Source organism: Numenius arquata, unplaced genomic scaffold (assembly GCF_964106895.1).
Source record: "Numenius arquata unplaced genomic scaffold, bNumArq3.hap1.1 HAP1_SCAFFOLD_43, whole genome shotgun sequence".
Classification (NCBI taxonomy): domain Eukaryota; kingdom Metazoa; phylum Chordata; class Aves; order Charadriiformes; family Scolopacidae; genus Numenius; species Numenius arquata.
The window spans coordinates 837,715-858,848 of NW_027415386.1; the positions used below are offsets into that span (position 1 = coordinate 837,715).

The window sequence follows — 21,134 nt, forward strand, 5'->3', positions numbered from 1 at the left end:
GGTGGAATGTCCTGGTTTGAGGTAAAACAGAACTAATTTTCTGTTCAGTAATTTTTCCTTTTTAGCTGGGCCTCTTCTAACTAACTAAACTCTGAAATTAACGGCATATTGTTCAGAAACTGCTCGCTCTCATAGTGATAAGACCTGATAATACCAAGGAATGGTATGCAGAGAGGCCCTTGCTTATACTTATCGCTATAACAACCAAGGTCAGGTAAATTTGTTATTTGCCCTGTTGGAGGGTCGGAAGCGGAAAAGCGTAGAGGGGTCACACCTGTAGGGAGGAGCGGACAGGACAGGTGACCCAAAACTGACCAACAGGGTATTCCATCCCATCTGCATCATGCTCAGTGTAAAAGCTGAGGGATCAAAGGGTCATCTCTCTTCCTTCAATGGCTGACATCTGAGGAGGACCCTGTCTGTTCGTCTGCCTTTGATCCCGATCCGAGCAATCCTGACTCCAGATCCGGAATCCAGCTCCTGTCCATCACCGAGTCCAGCCTGGGACTTTCCCCTGTGCCTGCCAGTGACGTGATCATCACCCTGGGAGCTTGATACGGTTTTGTATATACTGTATATATTTTTTTTTCTTTTCTTTTTTTTTATTATTATTTCATTATTTATTAATATTTTCATTAAAGTAGTTTAGTTTTTTTCTAAACTCATAAATCTCTTTTATCTCTTCGTCTCCTCTCTTTTCCTTGGGGGGGGGGGAGGGGCCATCTGTCGCTCTGATTGGTTAATCTGGTCAAAACCATGACATACACTTTGAAATACACTTGCAGTTTTTATATATGTTAAATTTGCATTTGTGCTACACAGCACCTGAATCAGAATCATGGAATCAGAATGGTTTGGGTTGGAAGGGACGTAGTCCAACCCTCCTGCCCTGCTGGGACATCTTTAGGTCAGGTTACTCAAAGCCCTGTCCAGCCTGACTTTGAACACTTCCTCTGATGGGGCATCCACAGCTTCTCTGGCTAATCCATTCCAGTGTCTTACTACCCTCATAATAAAAAAAATTCATTCCTTATATCTGATCTAATCTACCCTCTTTCACTTTAAAACCTTGTTGACACTGAACAGACAGAATGAATGTAAGTACTTTTGTTTCTTTAGGAAATGCCAAATGTCAGCATTCCCCTCCTTGCCAATTTGTTGATAAACATGTTAAGAAGCAGGAGCCTAGTGACTCTTTACTGCCTACAGACTTTGCAGCATACTTGGTCCTTGGTTACTGTGCAGACATCTAGACTGTAAATCTGAAAAAGAGGAAAGAGTGGGAACCCTAAGGGTCCTCCCTATTTAGGAAGAGCAGCCAAATCCCTAAGAATTGTGTCTCAGTCGCTCACTTAAGATGCCTGTGTTCTTAACAGGTGATCCACTTTTGTCCTGTCTCAGATATTGCACAATCCCATACTTTTTAGTCATGGAGATCCTCACAGGCTTTACAGGGACCTCTAAGGACTCCATTCAGTTAAGAGAGTTAAAATCCTTTCTGAGACAGCCACTCCTTTTTCTGGATAAGTGCCAGGAAGCACCCATGTTTTTATGGAACCAGAGTCTAGGATGTTTGCTTCCAAATCCTATGATAAGAACGGTGGGGGCAAAGAAGTAAGGGTGGTTTTTCACTGAATTTGCTTCAAACCTAGTCCTGTAGGGTAGGCCTCAGGTAGAATACAAGTTGCTGAAACTATCCACCTGATTTTCTTCTCCCCTACACCATGGTCAGTGTATCAGTATATAGGTATGTACATAGGTACATACATAGGTACGTTAGTATCAAATCCACAGAAGCCACCAGAAAAAAAATTCAGCATTTTCCCAAGCCATGTTACTACTTTGTTGCATGATTCCTGGCAAACCACTTAGGTCTCGTATTTGCCTTTAAATGTAGGGCTTATTCAAACCCAGAGGAACAAAGCTGGGATTCAGACTAAGTCAGCAAACAAGCACTAAATTACTGGGCAATGTAGTTTTTATCCTACGTTAATCAGCAACTTCAACTCAGAAGTCATATGTAAAAACAGTGGAGTCTCACAAGAGTTCAGGTCAAAAATAGGAGCTTCCAGGCATGTCCAGAGGATAAGCAATGAGAATGATACTGTCATTCTTGATCCTGTTGCAGTTTCTGAGCACGCTGTGGCTTGTGACAAATAAATACAAATCAAGAATGCTGCTTCTCCAGGATTTCTCAATTTTCCTGTGTTTGTGTGCCAAGGATTTGCTCTCAGGGTAGACAAATATGAAATGCATGTGAAGACCAGAGAACACTGCTCCAGTGTTGGCATGGGATGCTGCCAGGGAAAGGGCCAGGCCCGCCCCAGAGCAGCTCCTTCCCTTGACGTAGGAGAACAATCTCCAAGTCAGCCTCGTGAATCCTGAATGACAGGAACTGGGTGGGACTGGGTCATACTCTCTACCTCAAAGCCTTCCTGTTTGCACAGTCACAGTAGCCCCAGCTCGGCAGAAGATAATTTTGCCAAACTTTCAAGCTGGGGGAGCCTAAATAGAGCACATGTCACCCATAGACCTCAGAGGGCTTGGCAATTGAGGTCAGTACCACTTTCCTTACTTCATAGATGGGAAAACTGGTGAAACAAAGCTACAGAAAAGGGAAATTGTTGCCTTGAGATCACACGGCAGTTTGGACTGGGGAACTAGGGCATGGATCTCCTGCGCCCAGACCTGCTCTCCTAGGTAGTATGTGACTTAAAATGACAGTTATTTCAGGGGAGATGGTTGTCCTCATCATTTATACTGACTCTCCTCCTACTCACAGCACCTCTTAGTAGTAAGCAAAGGCTTATAGTGCCTAAATGGAGGTAGAAAAGTACAGCTTTGAAATATCATCTTGCAGCAACTGTTGTGTAGTTCTGTATGTATCTTTTAGGAAGAAAAATATGCATGTTTGAATTATGCCATGTGTTGTGTTGATAAGGTCTTTTCATTTTCTGGCTATTTCCATGTAAACCACCTCTACCAGGCAAGTTCCTAGTAGGCTTCCTGGAGTCTCTGTCACTCTCCCTCTCCAAATAAACTATTAATGGGAAAGTGAGCACCTTTATTTCCCTGTCCTCTTCCATAAGGCATAGCAGAATTTGTTGGAACAGTCACTTTCTTTTCCTCCATCATCTTGATATATTTGTCACGTCTGTTTAAATGGCGTGATAAGAAAGCCAAACAAGCAAAAAAAAAAACCATAATCCCAAATGACTGAAAAAGTTGTGTCCACAAAGCTGCTTCTAGTGAGTTTCCCGTTTGTTTGGAGTTCCTACTAGACAACCCAGAAGTGACCCTGCAGAATTGTTACAGCTTTATTGCTGAACCAATGTAATGAATGTTGGTCTTCTCTCCACCAGGTAAGTGACCTGAAGATGAAACCCTCTGCCACCTATGACCTGTTAGTGGATGGTGTTGGGCCATGGGACTTCACTGGCAATTTTTTTCCTTGTGAGCTGCTACTTGTTGGAGAGGATGCCTACCCCATGCTTGTGAGCTCTAAGAAGCAGGTTCTGATTGCTGTTTCACAGTACGGGAAGGGCCAGATGGTGGCTGTTTCCCATAAGGGAATCTTGAAGGACTCCCAAGTTTTCCCATTTCCTCAGAAATGCTGTGGAGTGGCTCAGGCCTTCCCCTGAGGCCCTGGTTGGGGTCCATCCTCATTTGGATTCCCTCTCCCAGCTGCTGATCAGGGCTGGCATCAAAGTACAGGCTGGGGCAGAGCTCAGTCCCTCCCTGGGGGTGTACTGATGGATGCCTATGACAGCACGCAGGCAAAAGACTTGGTTGGCTTTGTAAAGGGGGGTGGAAGGCTGCTCATTGGTGGCCAGGCCTGGCACTGGGCTAATCAACATGGCAAGGAGAAGGTTCTGTTTCAATTTCCTGGCAACCAGGTAACGAGCGTGGCTGGCTTGTACTTCACAGGAAATGTGGTAGAGAAAGGCATCTTCAAAGTTGCCAAGAATATTTCCAAGATTCCCTTAATTGTCCTGTGAGTATCTGAACTGCTCTCTGTTTAAACAACTGATCAGGTTATGCAGGTGAGGTGTTTATAGAAGATTCTTGAGGTGAGAGATGAGGGTCATGCCGAATGCTGGTTCTTTAATAGCCAGGATGGGATGCAACTGTTGTCTTCTGATTTAAGGGGGACCTTCCTGCTGTTTGCAGCTGGAAAGAATGGTGTCTTTGACTGCTTCCAGGGAAGTTGGGCCATGCCTGGGGAATTCATTCAAGGGGAAGGAAACAAGGGGAGCCATCTTTTAGAGCAGTCTGATCGAGTATGCAGACACAGCAACACAGAGGCAACAGGAGTAATTCCTTTCCTTCTCCCCAGATGTGTATGATAAGGGCAACTTTCCTACAGTTCAAAACTAGGTTGGAGATGGAGCAGCAGGTCAGCCCTCTGGGCCAGGCTCTGGCTGGCAGCTGCTAAACCTGTTTAACCTGTTACTTGCAGAAATTCACCTTCAGGTGAAACCCAGGGGCTGGTGCTGGTGTGCCACCTCCCTTCTCAGCTTCTGACATGGGCTGTGGACAGGAAATCTTGGTGCTCCCAGTTCATTTGGGATTCCAGCCTGGTCCCTTGGGTACTGGAGCAGCAGATATAAAGCTCAGGGCTGCTATGACTCGTATTGCACAGCAGACCAGGCAGGCAGCAGTGTCCTGGGCATTGCTCTGCTGTCTTCCTCCACCTCCCTTTGCCAGCAGGTGTGCCAGGCATACCGCACCCCACTTTCTGCTGAGTTACACAAGGCAGAGCAGGTTCTCCAAGGAACATGAGTGCTGCTGCACTTCCTCTGTGTGGCAGCTTCATTTCGCTGCAGTGCAAGCTGCAACAATTACAATAAAATTCCCTGCAAGTCTTTCCTTAGTAGCCTTTTCCTTGTGCATATGTAATACTAAATTTCTGTTATTTTCAGACAAAATAATTGGATTTTATAGTCTCTGGATGCCGAATTTGTTTCCCAAAAAAGGTAGTAGAAAGCTGTTGAATTCAGCGAAGTGCTTGGACACAGCTAACAAATTAAGTTACTAAATTAAAATTTGCTGATTCATTCTTGTTCCCATCTGCAGTGCACGGGCATGTTCCCACTGCCTCATGTGCAGTGCATGGAAGAGAGAGAGTGGTGGAGAACCCAGCAGAGAGAATTTACATAGCAATTAACAAGACTTTAAATGGTAACTTTGTGAATTACACCTTGTTTAGGGTACTTTTGTGGTGGTTTCCTTTGGATCCAGAGCCCCAGAGAAATGTGGATACCTAATTTCCATACAACACAACAGCTTTGTGCATCTGGGCCTTCCCGCTGGTCTTTGCTTAACCCACAGAGGATCAGACTGCGCTTTAAGGCAGGTGCTGTGCTATATGCATGGGCATATACTCTGTGTGATAAAAGGTCTCAGTAAAGTCATAACCAAAGGAGAGCTGCAGATTTAATTCCTGTCCTATGGGCATGCAGAATGGCAGCATCTTTTACTCTTATTGAGTTGGCTGCAATGGCCACGTAACAACAGATTATTTCCAGGTGTTGCGAGAAAACTGTGTTTTGCTTAGGAGAAAGTGTAAACAAAGCAAATGAGAATAATTCAACATGTGTTTCTTCACAGTGACATACAGGAGTTATATGGAAATAGCAGAGATAAGAGGGCCTTACACAGTATAATCTCTTTTTATTGTGGAGACCAACAGTTCCCTTAAGAAGGCAGCACAGCCGACAGCCCAGCTGAAGTGCCTCTACACGAATGCATGCAGCATGGGCAACAAACAGGGGAGTTGGAAGCTACTGTGCTGCTGGAAAGCTATGATATAGTGGCCATCACTGAAACCTGATGGGATGAATCCTACAACTGGAGTGTGGCTATTGAGGGCTACAAGCTGTTCAGAAGGGACAGGTGAGGAAGGAGGAGTGGAAGTGTTGCTCTCTATGTTAAGGAATGGATAGAGTGTGAGGAGATGTCCCCAAAGCCCTCCTTGGGGTCAGAATAAGAGAGAGTTGAGAGCTTGTGGGTGAGGGTTAAGGGGCAGGCCAATATGAGAGAGAGTGTTGTGGGTGTTTATTACAGGCCACCTGATCAGGATGGGGAAGTTGATGAGGCCTTTTACAGTCAGCTCAAAGTAGCCTCACAATCGCAGGCCTTGGTTCTCGTGGGGGACTTCAATCACCCTGATATCTGCTGGGAATGCTACACTGCCAGGCATCTACATTCCAGGAGGTTCCTCCAGTGTGTTGATGAGAACTTCTTAACTCAGCTGATGGAGGAGCCAACAAAGAGTGAAGCACTACTGGATCTAGTGCTGACAAACAAAGAGGGACTGGTGGAGGACATGAACGTTGGGGGCAAACTTGGTTGCAGTGACCATGAAAAGATAGAGTTCAGGATCGTGGGCAGTACGCGCAAAACAACAAGTAGGACTGAAACCTTGGATTTCAGGAGGGCTAACTTCGACCTCACCAAGAAACTGCTTGGAGAAATCCCATGGGATAGGGCTCTGGAAGGTAGGGGGGCTCAAGAGAGCTGGTTGATATTCAGAATCACAGAATCACATGGGGTTGGAAGGGACCTCCGGACATCATGTAGTCCAACCCCCCTGCCAAAGCAGGTCCACCCAGAGTAGGTTGCACAGGAATGTGTCCAGGTGAGTTTTGAATGTCTCCAGAGAAGGAGACTCCACCACCTCTCTGGGCAGCCTATTCCAGGGCTCTGCCACCCTCAAAGGAAAGAAGTTCCTCCTCATGTTTAGGTGGAACTTCTTATATTCAAGTTTATGCCCATTTCCTCTTGTCCTGTCACTGGGCACCACTGAAAAAATCACAGAATCACAGAATCTTCATGGTTGGAAGGGACCTTTGAGATCATTGAGTCCAATCACAAAAAAAAAAAAAAACCCAAACCAAACAGACACAAACAAACAGACACAAACCAACAATCTCGGGGACTAGAGCATGCCCTGAATTGTCATGTCTACACGTTTCTTAAATACCTCCAGGGATGGTGACTCCACCACCTCCCTGGGCAGGCTGTTCCAGTGCCTGACCACTCTCTCAGTAAAGTAATTCTTCCTAATCTAATATAATCCTCCCCTGCTGCAATTTAAGACCATTTCCTCTGGTCCTGTGCGCCATCCTCTTGACACCCACCCTTTAAGTATTTATCAGATCCTTCCTCAGTCTAAAAAAGACTCAAATCTCTCAGCCTTTCCTCATAAGAGAGAGGCTCCAGGCACCTAATCATCTTTGTAGCCCTCTGCTGTACTCTCTCCAGCAGTTGCCTGTTCTTCTTGAACTGGGGAGCCCAGAACCGGACACAGTACTCCAGATGGGGACTCACCAGGGCAGAGTAGAGGGGGGAGGATGACCTCCCTCCACCTGCTGGTCACACTCTTCCTGATGTACCCCAGGATGCCATTGGCCTTCTTTGCCACAAGGGCACATTGTTGGCTCATGGTCATCCTACTGTCCACTAGGACTCCCAGGTCTTTCTCCTCAGAGCTGCTCTCCAGCAGGTCAGCCCCCAACCTGTACTGGTGCAGGGGGTTGGTTGTTCCTCCCCAGGTGCAGCACCCTACACTTGCCCTTGTTGAATTTCATCAGGTTCCTCTCTGCCCAACTCTGCCATGTTGTGGTGGCAACCCACGAGAGCCAGCTGTTCTCTCCAAAGCCGGCCAGGTTCATGCACAACGCTGTCCGCTGGCTGGATGCTGGGAGAAAGGGGCTGGTGGGTGTGGATGCCAGCCTGAAGAAACTGTATAGCCTCCTTTCTCAGGGAGAGGTGCAGTCACAGGTGTCACAGCTGACATCAACCTGTACTGCTGCTCTTCTTACAGCAACAGAGAGGTGGAGAGGGTTCACACCTTCGTGGCAGAGGGAGGTGGCCTACAGGTTGGAGGCCAGACCTGGTACTGGGCTTCCCAGAACCGTAGCAAAGCTGCTGTGGCAAAATATCCTGGCAACAAAATCCTCAACTGCTTTGGGTTGAGCATCCTGGGGCAGAGCGTCTGGGCAGCCAAGCACCCGGCCCTGGGGTCTGGGGAGCACTACTACTTCCGCAAGGCGCTCGCTCTCTTCAACAGGCATGTACACAAGCATGAGGAGCTCCAGGCCCCCTCGAAGGACTGGCTGCAAAGGCTAGCACAAGACTGCACTGCCTTTCTGCACATCCCAGCCTACGACCGCCCTGCTTATGCCTTGGTCCACAGCATCCTGACCAAAGTGCTTCAGAGAAGTGGGATCCCACACGGCAGCAGGCACTGCCCTGTCAAGAGCAACACCAAAGAGGCAGTCCTTCTCTGCATGGCAACCGAGCTGTCCCTCACCATGACAGACAGTGCAGCCCTGGTGCAGAAATCTGCTGCTGGGGTCTGTGCCCTCCCTACCACTGTGGAAATTGATGGCACAAACCCAGGTGAGTATATGTCCCTTCCTCTTGAGGCATCCTGTTGCTGGGATCAATGGGGCACCCATCCTCAGTGTGCACGTGTCTGGCTATGTCTGAACATGAGGACAGATGTACAATTTCACTGTGGGCTTGTGAGGAGGCTGGCCTCGGTAGTGGCAGACAGGCTCCTTTTGTGGTCAACCCTGATTTCAGTTCTCTGAAACACCCTGTGGAAGTCTTACTTCCTTGCTGTTCATGCACAGGCACCTGGGGGAGAAGAACCACCTAACAGAGTCACCTCAGAGTACTAGGCAGAGGAGACTTGCATTTCCATGGGAAGACTGTCTAGAAACATGCTGAATTGTAGTGGTATGGTAGGGTACCCATCTTACAGTTACACCTAGTATAGGACAGTCATTTTAGGCTTTCTTATAACTTCAGCCAGCTAGAAATGAGAATTCGTGCAGGCCCCAGCTTGTGCTGGGCCAGTCAGTAAGGAAAAATGTGATGTAACTGTCAGTCAGTTATTTAGGAAATGTTTTAGGACCATTATGGCTTCAACAGTGTTTAATACCACCACGGTGTGCACCTCTTATCAGGCCTTTAGGGTAAGAGGATCTGAGGAGAGGGGAGAGGGGGAGGTGTTGGGGTTTTGGTTTCTTTTTTTTCTTATTATTATTTTTAAAAGATACTAGTAAACACATTTAAACTTGGCGTTTCCAGAAGTTCAAACTTGGATGGGCTTGCTTGCTAATGGCGTGATGATCTTCTTCATGCTGCTACCCTATTGCTTTAAAACTGTATTTCTGACAAGTTGGGTAAAACCTGAGACAGTTCTGTGACTGTAGAGCAACGAAAAAGGAAAAGATGGGAGTATGCTTCTATTGCAGCTTAAAATCTCCAGAATCCACAAAGTCAGGCTGAAATGCCTGACTGTTGAGGACTGTGTTCTCCCACCTTTAGGTAAGACAGCCTGGAGGAGTATGGGACTCTACCTCCCTGAAGGGCACACAGCAGTTATAACATTCCCTTGCCTGGTGGTCAGTGCTGGTCTAAAGGTAAACTCTCTCTAGTTTGGCTTCTGCTTACACGGATGTATTTGTCAGGTGAGCACTCAAAAATAGCTTGCAAGAAGGTTTTGCTGCCTTTTCAGTCCTCTCTTACTGCTGCCACTCTGTGGCACTTTCAATGCATTGTCATTTTTCACGTTTCCCACACTCTTCTGTTGCATTCCTCTTATTTCTGTGTGCTGGGAAGATAACTGAATATGACTGCTGCCTGAAGGCAGCTGTATTTGTTTTGTTAACGTGCAAAGAGAACTGATCAAGGTGAATTTCATGCCCAAAATAAGTACTTGAGCCCCTCTATGCACCAAACTTAGTTCTGTCTCTCTAGATCTCTCATAAGGTACTTTCACAGTGCTGTCACTATTGCTTATGTAGATATATTCAGATCAGATATAAACTAGTTACTTGGGATTCTGTTCGCTGCAAAGTATGAAGCAGATAAATGCTTACCCGCTTGGATATTTTTGCAGTGAGCTCCCTGCAGCTGAAATGCAAAGTTAACTCAGGTGTTTCTGTCTGATCCTGTAGCCACATGCTGTCTGTTTTACTGGTATAAGGACCAAGCAAGAGACACAGTTAAAGAAGCCAGCAGTAATCACATCTCTCCTACTCATATGTTACAGGATGTGACTGATGCTGGTGAATGGTGAAGGAATGATCAATGCAAGCACAGTGCAGTGAAAGAAGTCCTGCAGTACCTTGAACTGCTGGTGAAGGATGTAGTTGATCCAGTAATAATGGGAGTATTGCTGTACGCTACTTGAGACGGGGATAGCACTGAACTTCACCAGCTTTTTTCATTGTATTTGCTGCTTCTGGTCATTACAGGCTGAAAGCCTAGGCTGGGTGACAGAGCCCTGGAACAGGCTGCCCAGGGAGGTCATGGAGTCCCCTTCTCTGGAGATTTTCAAGACTCGCCTGGATGCAGTCCTGAGTGATGTGCTCTGGGCAATCCTGCTTTAGCAGGGGAGTTGGGCTAGATGATCTCTAGAGGTCCCTTCCAACTCTGACAATTCCGTGATTCCGTGTGCATGTCCTGGAAAGGCAGTGCTGCAACAGATGACTCTGAGTGTTGTGGTCAGTCTGCCAGGTCGGTCTTCCAAGTCACACTCAGAGACCTTTGACCAGCTGTTCCTACCCTTCTGTTTGCCAGGTGCAGATTGGGTGTCACATGGATGACCTTTCTCATGCCACAGAGCTGAAGCGAACCCCAGTAGTAATACGTACCTGTGATATTGCCTGCCAGAAACAGTCTATTTCCTGCCTCTGGGGTGGCCTCACTTACATCATAGTACCACCAAGGAGCATCCCGGGGAAAGTGCCCATCACAGTAGAAGGGCAGTCAGAGCTCCTTTCTTCAGGCTTGGTAGGTTTGTTTACCTTGGTGCCTTTTTCCTTAGTGCTGCTCACAGTGCTGCTATCTCTGCGACTGAAAGGAATGTCTTAGAAATCCCTGGGTTTAGGAATACCCAGATTTAGTTTCCCTGCTTTGTTGTCTTCTGGGATTCTGGGTATGTCACTTAGTCACTTTGTGCCTGCTACATGGCAGGAGGTAGATAAGGGAGCTGTCACAAAATAGGCAGAATTTGTCCAAACTGACATTTTTTGAGGTTGGAGTTGTCATTTCTGATGGAAACCGTTGTGTTGGAGGGAGACTGGCTGACCTCTGCCACAACAAAGCTTGCATTGCACTCTGCCTGCTTTACTGTGTCCCTGTATGGGAATCTCCAGTCCCTACAGTAAATCCCTCTGCTGAATTTCCCATGTTTTCCATCAGTTTATCTTCCTGTATACAATTTCTTCTTGCTTTTCTGTCAAACTAAGCAAAACCAGGGTTGGTATATAAATTGCAAATATCTGATGGAGAAGAAGAAATGAGATCATCAAGGGACCCTGGAGAAACCTGGTGCTTCTTGTTCTCGGATGGGAAACAGGGATCTGTTCTTGCTATGTTACTGCTCTGGTATATGCCAGTCCTCTCTTTCTGTCTCCCATCCATTAAAGAGCCTGAGGAGACTTCCCAAGCACAGGATGAGGATTAAGTAGTTAACAGCCACCACCCCTTGTCTCACAACTAACACATACTGTTTTCCAAGACAATTTCTTGACTGTGGTCTATTTCTCCATCTTGACCTCCAGGAGCATGCTTAAAACTCAGAGCTGTGTTTAACTTATTTTCTATGTTGTTTGTGTAGGGGAGACCTGTGAAAGCCAGTGGAAGACCTGTATCAGGCACTACTCTGCTCCCTGGGCAGAACTTGCTGTTGACAATCTCATCCTGACAGTGCCATCTGACAGCATCCACCACATGGAGAACCCAGAGCCACTGCTGACCTTCTGAAATCAGATCATGGTGGCAATAAGCAAATTGGCAGCCATACCAACAAAATTCCCAAGGCCAGAGAGGATTGTAACAGATGTCCAGATCTCATTCAGTAGATACACTGTCATATGGCCTTCTCAAGGGGTTAAGAGGCAAAGCGGCCTCTAGCAGCAATGTCTGTTCCTTCAAGGCTATTTTGCTAAAACCAGACTGGGAACATACGTAAGGTGTCAAATGACTGTGACCCTTGCATAATTGTGATCTATTCTATCAGGATGGAAACATGGTAAGGTGGGGCTTAAAAAAAATGTATTGACCCTTTCAGATGCCTCCCTTCTGGCAAAACTTAGCTGTTCTGCTGCCAGGGCATGTTAAGATGCAGAACTATTGACTGCAGTGGCTTTGACTCACATGTAGTTAGTCATTCTCCCTCCTGAATACACTGTAGAGTCAGTACAGCTGGCAGATGGTGACCTGATTCCTGTTTTTCCCTGCCTCAACCACAGGACTGTTCTCACGCATTCAGTGGCAGTTTTTAAACCTGTGTGTGCCTATGTGCTGGAGAAGGGCTGCACATGGGTTACTGTGGGTAAGGCTTAGCCTGAGAAGACGTGTGCCTGAGATGATGGCAGAAGCAGAATCAGTATCACTGTCAAAGCCCATGAGTTTATAGTTTTGCAGCTGATGTTCTCCCACCCCAGCTTTTCAAGTTGAGAACTGAGTGCATTTGATCTAGAGTCAAATTAGATGGTAAACACGAAACTTTGCAATACAAGTTTTGTTCATTTGTTTTTCAAAATAGACTAAATTCATCATCCCACAATGAGACAAGGACTTGGCATGAACCCTGGTGTCCTAACCCTTTGCTAAGCCACATGGAAAGAATTTGTTGCACATCTTGGGAGTGCTAAGTTCTACTATCCTGAGCAAATGCCAATTGAAAAGGTTATAATCTGCAGACACAAATTTCCCTTCAGTTTTGGGTGGACTAGTTTCACTCACATTTCTGGACCTGAACTTCTTGGGTGCCAGTGGCTGCTAAATGCATGCATCCCTCTTATTAAAAAAGAGGGACCTCAAGATCTTAAATAGTTCCTGCAAGAAGGGCGTTGCCGTTCATGTTCTCCAACTTGAGTTGTCTGCAAGCTTAGTGATCAAAGACGGCTGTGTAGTCTCTCTACATAGTGAGTGTAAAGGGCTGCTTATCCCCTCCTACAGTAAATGTTTGAGTTTGGAGATGTGACTCTTCTATGAAGTTTTGGGAATCTTGAGAAGGACAAATCAGGGATGAAGACACCAAGGAGACATGAGCAAAATCCCTTGCAGTGCAAGATTCTTGCCTAGCATGATGCTGGGACGTTGTTTATAGTATAGCTATCTTTTGAGGTTTAGAACAGACTTCCATGTGTCTCATCCACACTGATGACTAGTGGAGTATAGACCTGCAGTATCCACACTCTTAACATAGGAAGACTCAAGCTCTGCCAGGATGCTGAATCACATTATTGCATGATTCGGTGGCATTATCTCTGCTCAGTTTGTGAGAGTTCAGGTGTATCCTGGACAATGGTCAGGCTTTTTCCCTCATCCTAAAGTCTCAACCTCAGTCCAACCATGAGTGTATGCTTATAGGATCATAGAATCATAGAATTATCTAGGTTGGAAGGGATCTATAAGATCATAGAGTCCAATCATTACCCTAATGCTGCCAAAACCACCATTAAACCATGTACCTCAGCAGCATGTCTACCTGTCTTTTAAATACTTCCAGGGATGGTGATTCCACCACTTCCAAACTGACTGACCACCGTCAGTCAAAACAGTGCTTAGCTGATAGTTCAGTACTACCTGTACATTGCTTATTTGACTATTTGTTAGGGTGAAACTTGTACTGTTTCCTTATCTCCCAAAATTGTCATTTATGGCAATACACTGTGGTTTGTGAGATGGAGGAAAAGCACTAGAGAAATGAAAAATATAGGCACTGGAGTGAGAACTTTCGTGTTGGTACCTGTCTTTCCTGCAGGCTGGATGCATGCTGGCTACCCCATCATGGGCCACCTGGATTCAGTGAAGGAGATGTTAGACATGAAGCACATGCAAACTACTGGTCTTTGGGGTCCTGTCCATGAGCTCGGACACAATCAACAGCAGAAAGCATGGGAGTTTCCCCCTCATACCACAGAGGCCACCTGCAACCTCTGGTCTGTTTATATCATGAGAACGTGCTGGGGATTCCCAGGCATCAGGCACATTAGGCACTTAGGTCACAGTGTCGGGAGGCAAGGATAAGAGACTATCTGAAGAAAGGCACTAAAGGACTGGGAAATGTGAACTGCTCTGGAGACATACCTGCAGGTAACTGGGAAAAGCAGGTGTATTCTTAGTACAGTCAGTGAAGCCTGTGTTCAGAAGGATGCCTCTACAGCCTGATGACTGTAGCTGTCATGCCTTGTAAGATGTTTGCTTATAATCTGGGTTCATCTTGGGTCCAGAAAGCACTCTATCTATACAGACAGAGCGTTTATTGCTGATTTTTCCTGCAAACCTTCCTTTGCTAGACTTGGGCTTAGCCACTCAGGACAGAGCTTAGTTCAATATACTAATCTTTTTGCCTAGGAGAGAAACAGGAATTGCTTCTTGTTATACAGCATGGGAAAAGGATGATCAAATTTAGGCACAGCTTTTTAATCTGCTGCACATTTTCTGTGGGACATTGGGCTAGTTGGTAAAATAAACCTCTTGGCATTGTAAAGTGTCTAGAAGAGCCAGGCTTCTAGTAGTATCCTGGTGAGTTACATGACTAGGCTTCTCTTTACATAGCGAAGAGCAGGGTTTTCATATCAGCCAACGCACTGAGTAGAGCCAGTGTAGTCCATCAAGTGTAAGGAGACGGGTTCAGCTTATCCTCTTGCACATGTAGCTGGATCCCTCACTGTAGTTGAAACTCTAAATCATGAACCCTGTCCTAGATTAAAGTGCGTTCTTTTGGGAAGGATGCGAGAGAGATTTTTCCCTTCCCTGTTGCGTGAAGAGGCAAAATAGTTTTGGCCGAAAATAAACCCCCTTGCGATCTAACACTCCTCACCGAGGTGGGAGGCTAGGGGCGGCTGGGTTTAAATTCTGAGTGATGCCCAATTCACCACTATCAGTCCAGTCACGTTTAATATATTTTAAACTATCACAATTCTGGATACACTAATAGTAGACTGCACCTTCAGTCTAGTCGTGCTCACGAACTAGCACGGCCACACTTTAGTGTCTGGTCGCGTTCAGTGAGAAACCGAAACGGCCAGCTACTTAAACAGTGCAGTTTATTTAAGCAACAGATACAAAGGTTCTTATGGTTTGCCGGTGATAAGTACACTGTCTGCAAAGCACATGCAAGTAAAAGAAAAAATGTTAATGGTACAAAGCACGCGACAAAGTTACAAACAATACAGCCTGGCTATAAATGTAACAGGTAACCCTCTAGAGAGATTTCTAAGTTCCCCGAGGAAGCACTCGGTATAGTCTAAGTCTTATCCACAGACGTCCCTATGGGGGGGAAGAAAGGCTCAGCCCCTCGACTGGTCCTGGGAGTCAGAGGCAGTCCATGATGGGGTCCTCCCTGACTTGTTTACGATGGTGTCTTCCCTAGCATGCCCCCTTTCTCGGGTTATTTTTATATTATTTTTTACCTTCAAGGTGGAGTTTGAGTGACTTTAGTCATAAATACCTTTATTATGATTGGTGTAAAATTCTCTCGCTTCGCATTTAAAGGTATAGTTTACGAAAAATTCAGGGCACAGACTCAAGGAGGAGTGGTCGCACCTTGGAGGCAGGCAGCCTTCGGGCTGGAGGTGTGTTTTGGTATTATAATGACATTATAATGAGCAAAGTTCGCACAAAGGACAGCATTTCATCAAAATTTGACAGACTGTTGGCTCAGGGTAGCAAGCATGCCGCTTATCAGTTCCATAGGATCACCTTGTTCCCATTCTGCTGTGTAATCACAGAGCTTGGCCTTGGAATCTTCACTCCACTCCATCCTCCGTGTTGCTTTTGTTCAGGGAGTCATAGATGTAGCGGATTCCTTGCATACCAGCTGCTGCTGTGTTCCACCCTGGAAACGTTTCGATTTTATACCTGTCCTTAATGTGTGAACAATGCTATATATTTTTAATAAAAATTATATCTTAGGAATTATTCCACATTCCCCCTTTCCCTTTCTTCCCTGTAGCAACTAGTAGCCTAATGGAGAGAGCACTCAACATTTTACCTGGGAACTTTAAGATGAATATCCATTATGATGGCTTAAGCTACTGCCTGTTGTGAGTACCCCTCAGCCCCCTTGTCTAGGAGCTCTCAGATCTTATATGAACAACAAAATATTTATGGGAGGAGTATTGATCCTGAATTTTTCCACATCCCAGAGGACTGCCTGAATCATCAAGCTGAAAAGTCAACCTCTGTTTTCTCTGGTGCAACGAATATCAAAATATACAGAGTGGAACAGTTTCAAAAGGGGAAATTAAAATTTTCCCCACACTACCTTGCTAGTAGTGTAAGGCCACTTAGTGCTGGCCTCTGCCGCACTGCCTCACCCACACCCTATGGGCTGGGATCTCCTATCTGGCTACTGACAGGACTGCTGAGATAAATGTGACATGAAAGAACAATTACAATTCTGTCTGTATTACAGCTATATTTTTTTTTTTCTATGGAATGGTTTCTATGTTCCTTTGAGCCCCACATTTGGCTGTGCCATTTAGATGCTTTTCACATTCCTTCAATCCAGGAAGGCTTGAGCATTGGTCTTCAGGCCTTTTTAGGTCCAGCTCCTGTATGGTTCTTACATTTTTGTGGCAGGACGGTCTTGCCATTGACTGATGGAGTATACCATCTCTCAGAGTTCAGCCTGGTTACCCATTTACCACCCCAGAGTTGTCACTAAGCCTGTAACACAGATCCTGAAAAAAAAGAGTATAAAACAATTAGAAAACTAGTTAATTGGCCCAATGAATTTACAGATTGAATGGAACAACAAAACTCCTGTCTGTACTGTTTTGTCTCCACCTCCTTACTGCTTGCTTTGGAGTAAAGTCAGAGACCTCCCAGATTCTGTCTAGACTAGGAAAAAGTAGCACTTGCAGCATGCTCCAAAGCACTGGTTCCCCATGTTGTCCAGGATGTCCCACAGTTCGCTCCCACAAGTACCTGTGTTTTCTTCCCATAGGAAACTGGTGGCAGGGGAGGGAACAGACAAGTAGGAACACTGTGGACATATCGTGACAAGGGGTTGTGAATTGTCTGGGATGCATTCTGCAGTTCAGACATAACCTAATGGTGTGGAGCCTCCTCCAGTATAAGTTGGCTTACTGCTTTTGACCTGGCACAAGACCAGACCACTTCACGTCCCACCTTCCAGTCAGCCTCCTCATGAGTCTCCAACCTTCTCACAAAAACATACTGCTTAGTCCATAGCTAGTCTCAGCACCAGAAGTTTCCATATCAATAGGGGACTATGAGGAGTAAACAACCTCCTGTTATTCTTCTGTACTCTAGTGCTGTAAATTATGCTCTGAAGCCTAAAAGTTGGATGCCTTCATCTAACTTTACATTTATTCTAAAAGACACTGCAGAAACCTATGCAATTTTCTACTGCTTGTAACACAGGAATAACGGCAGCGAAATGAGAAGTTCCTTGTTTTTACACTGTATTCTTCTCCTTCAGTTGCAGGAAGGGTTTGATTGGAACCCCTTCACCCAGCTCTTCTCTGACTACCAGAAAATGTCCACCATCCCAAAAGACAACCCTTCCAAGATGAACTTGTGGGTACAGAATTTTTCTCAGCAGGTGAACAAGAACCTGGCTCCTTTTTTTACAGCCTGGGGTTGGCCTACCAAGAGCTGTCTGTGGAACTGTCCTCTTTACCCAGCTGGGAACAGGACCCAACTAGATCTTAGAGACCATGAAGGAAAAAATATCTAAACCTTGATTCTCAGACTAGCTATGGTCTATCTTTTCCCCCTTGCAGCTCAGCAACCATCTAAGCCATCTTCTGAAGGGTTAAATAACAAATGAGCTTTGTTCTGTGTTCTTTGCCACAGGAGGAATATAATTCTGAGTAGATTTAGTTCCTGCAGAACCTTTCTCTGATGAAATGGAAATTTTCCGGGTGAAGCAGTCACTGGAGCGGTCTCAAGGATAATACCAATAGAATATGGGTCTGTAAGGCAAATAGTAGCCTCCACAATGTTGTATTCTTCAGTTATAATTTCAGTAACATGACATTTTCACTATGGTTTTGATTACCCTAAAATCCCTAACTTTAATCACTCTAAGTATGCAGAACTTCCACACCTACTCACATGAAAGTGACCTTATAGTGCTTATATACAGCTGATATAATACATAGCTGATACTGAATTGCTGTAGATATCTTCCTACATTGTATGACGGTGTGACCCAATGCCCAGCTTTATGTAAGACAATTATGTAAAAGTTGTAGCTGTCACTCTTACCATAGCCTGTCAGCAAGATACATGCCATGCAAGACTGCAGAGTGGAAACAAAGAGGTGACTTGAGTGTAGTCAGTAGTGGTTTAACACATTGACTCATCAAACATTAAAAAAATAGGCACTGACATGATAGGATGAGGGAGCAGACAGGCAGAAGACAGCAGTTCATCAAGACAGAGGTCCAGCCTTTTCCACGGAGCAACAGAAATTAAATCTTTCTCCCTCCTCAAACATAATTGCTTGGATAGCAAACCACACTGGTGACTACACAGAGCTGGCAAATGTGTCAATGCTTAGCCTAATAGCATACCACTCTGTTGTGGTTTAGCCTCAGACGGCAACAAAGAACCAGGGGGCAGCCGCTCGCTCAGATCGGGACCCCACCGCCAGCGTGGCTGGGAGGGGATAATCGGAAGAAAAAAGACAAAAACTCGTGGGTTGAGACAAAGGCAATTTAACAGAACAGCAAGGGGAGCAAGAAACAACAACAATAATAACACCGACAGAGGAATACACAACCACGAGTACAATACCACCGCTTGCCGACCGTACCGGGACGCCCCCCGACTGCTCTGCTCCCCCCGGGGATGACTTCCTCTTCCGCCCCCCCTGACTTCCTGTCCCTCCCCTTCCCCGGCCAGCTCCGGATACCCCCTGGGCATGGCTCAGGTGCGATGGGATACCTGTGTCCCTGCTGGATCCTGGGGAGAATTAACCCTATCCCTGCCAGACCCAGGACACACTCCCAACCCATTCCTTGTGTATCAGCAATAAATAAAGCAATTGTTGTGGACTTGCAGGTTGTGTGTGTGGTCCTACTTTCACCTCCCTATGGCCAGTAAAAAAAGCCTAAAGCTAAAAATCTAGCCAAAGATTTGTTGCAGCAGCTTTTAATTCTTGTTCTGTCTCAGATATGGTTCTGATTTTCCCATGATTAACTGGCCTAATATTTTGCTTTGTCTTTCAAATTTTCTTTCCATTCTTATTCTCTACGAGTTTTCTTCCAATAAAATAAAAGCAGAGGCTAATCATAGCTTAGACAGTGATTCAGTACCAGTTTCGTCCTGGTTTTAAGATTCAGAAGAAAATTTACATGGTATAAAGATTTAGACCTGCTCCTACCTACAGAAGCAGATTTCACCTCTAATAAGCTTATGAATAGAAGTTGAGTTCATGTACATTAAAAAAAAATAATTTTAAAATATTATCAGATCTGTTACCCAAGTATGGCAGGATCTATTACTTTTTAATGAATGGCACAACAAAATAGATCTTGAAATACTTAAGAGAAAAAAGACAAAAGAAAAAGGTGATGGGTTGGATTCTCAGCTAGGATGGATTAGTCCAACTATAGGGGCAGTGGGGCACTATAACATAATATAATATAATATAATATAATATAATATAATATAATATAATATAATATAATGGCACTATATTCCAGTGGGGCAGCTACAATTTATTTACACCAGCTCTAAATGCAGCCTGAAATATTTAGGCATGCATAGTAAAACAATTCAAAATTGCACTAACTCAAATTAATGTCACCCTCAGAATGATGTCTGTTCGCCTCCATAAAATAAAAGCAATGTAGCATAAATCAGAGAAAAGCTTGGCAGAAAGGCCAAACTGAGATTGTAGCAATAAAACAAGAAAACATTATCATAGAATGGTTTGGTTTGGAAAGGACCTTAAAAGATTATCTGGTTCCAACCCCCTTGCCATGGGCAGGGACATCTCCCACTAGACTGGGTTGCTCAAAGCCCCATCCAGCCTGGTCTCGAACACTTACAGGGATGGGGCATCCACAGTGTATAGAATTTCTTCCTAATATCTAATCTAAATATACCCTCTTTCAGTTTAAAATTGTTGCCCCTTGTCCTAATTGCTACACTCCCTGATGTGCACCCCTTTAGGTGCTAGAAGGCTGCTATAAGGTCCCCCCAGAGCCTTCTCTTCTCCAGGCTTGTCTTCGTAGGCAAGGTGCTCCAGCCCTCTGATGATTTTCGTGGCCCTCCTCTGGACCTGCTCCAACAGGTCCATGTCCTTCTTATGTTGGGGGCCCCAGAGCTCCAGGCGGAGTGTCACGAGGGTGGAGTAGAGGAGCAGAATCACCTCCCTCAACCTGCTGGCCACACTTCCTTTGATGCAGGCCAAGATGTGGTTGGCGCTCTGGGCTGCAAGCCCATATAGCCAGCTCATATTGGGCTTCTCATTAAGCGACAACCCAAGTCCTCCTCAGGCTGATCTCAATCCATTCTCCGCCCAGCCTGTATTTGTGCTTGGGATTGCTGCGACCCACATGCAGGACCTTGTACTTGGACTTGTTGAACTTCATGAGGTTTGCACAGGCCCCCCTCTCAAGCCTGTCACAGAGACAGCCTGCAAAATAACATGAAACATTTAATAATTTCTGTGAAAATGTAGTTTAAGCAGCAGTCAGAGAGCAGCATGCAGTCTGGGAAAATCGTAGGACACACCTGAGACTGACTTGAGCAGGAGCTGAAGTGGGAAAAAGGAATAGATTAGGATGCCACATTGACCTTAGCAGAAATGAAACCAGAAACAGATGATTTTCGTGCTCTGATAAAGTAAGAACAAATGGGTTCACTGGTGAGGTTTTCAAATTACACATAGACTTACTGGCTTCATTTTTACAGTCAACTTGTTTTTAGTGGAAAGTTGCCTGCTATTGCTATATACTCTCTTCTGCTAGTAGGGAGCTGGAAGCCCAACAAAGACCTGACAATGACTTCCTTTTATTGTCAGGCTAATGGTGATTTCACCAGTAGGTAAAGTGTTAGATTTGCTAAGACACTTGGAGAAACACAAAGAGGCACAATACCACTTCAAGAGAAAA

General features: G+C 45.3%; 1 pseudogene; it reads left to right on the plus strand.

The window, feature by feature from the left end:
- The first annotated feature begins 3,340 nt into the window (after positions 1-3,340).
- Positions 3,341-17,727, plus strand: LOC141478676 (TRPM8 channel-associated factor 2-like; annotated as a pseudogene).
- Positions 17,728-21,134: the final 3,407 nt, after the last annotated feature.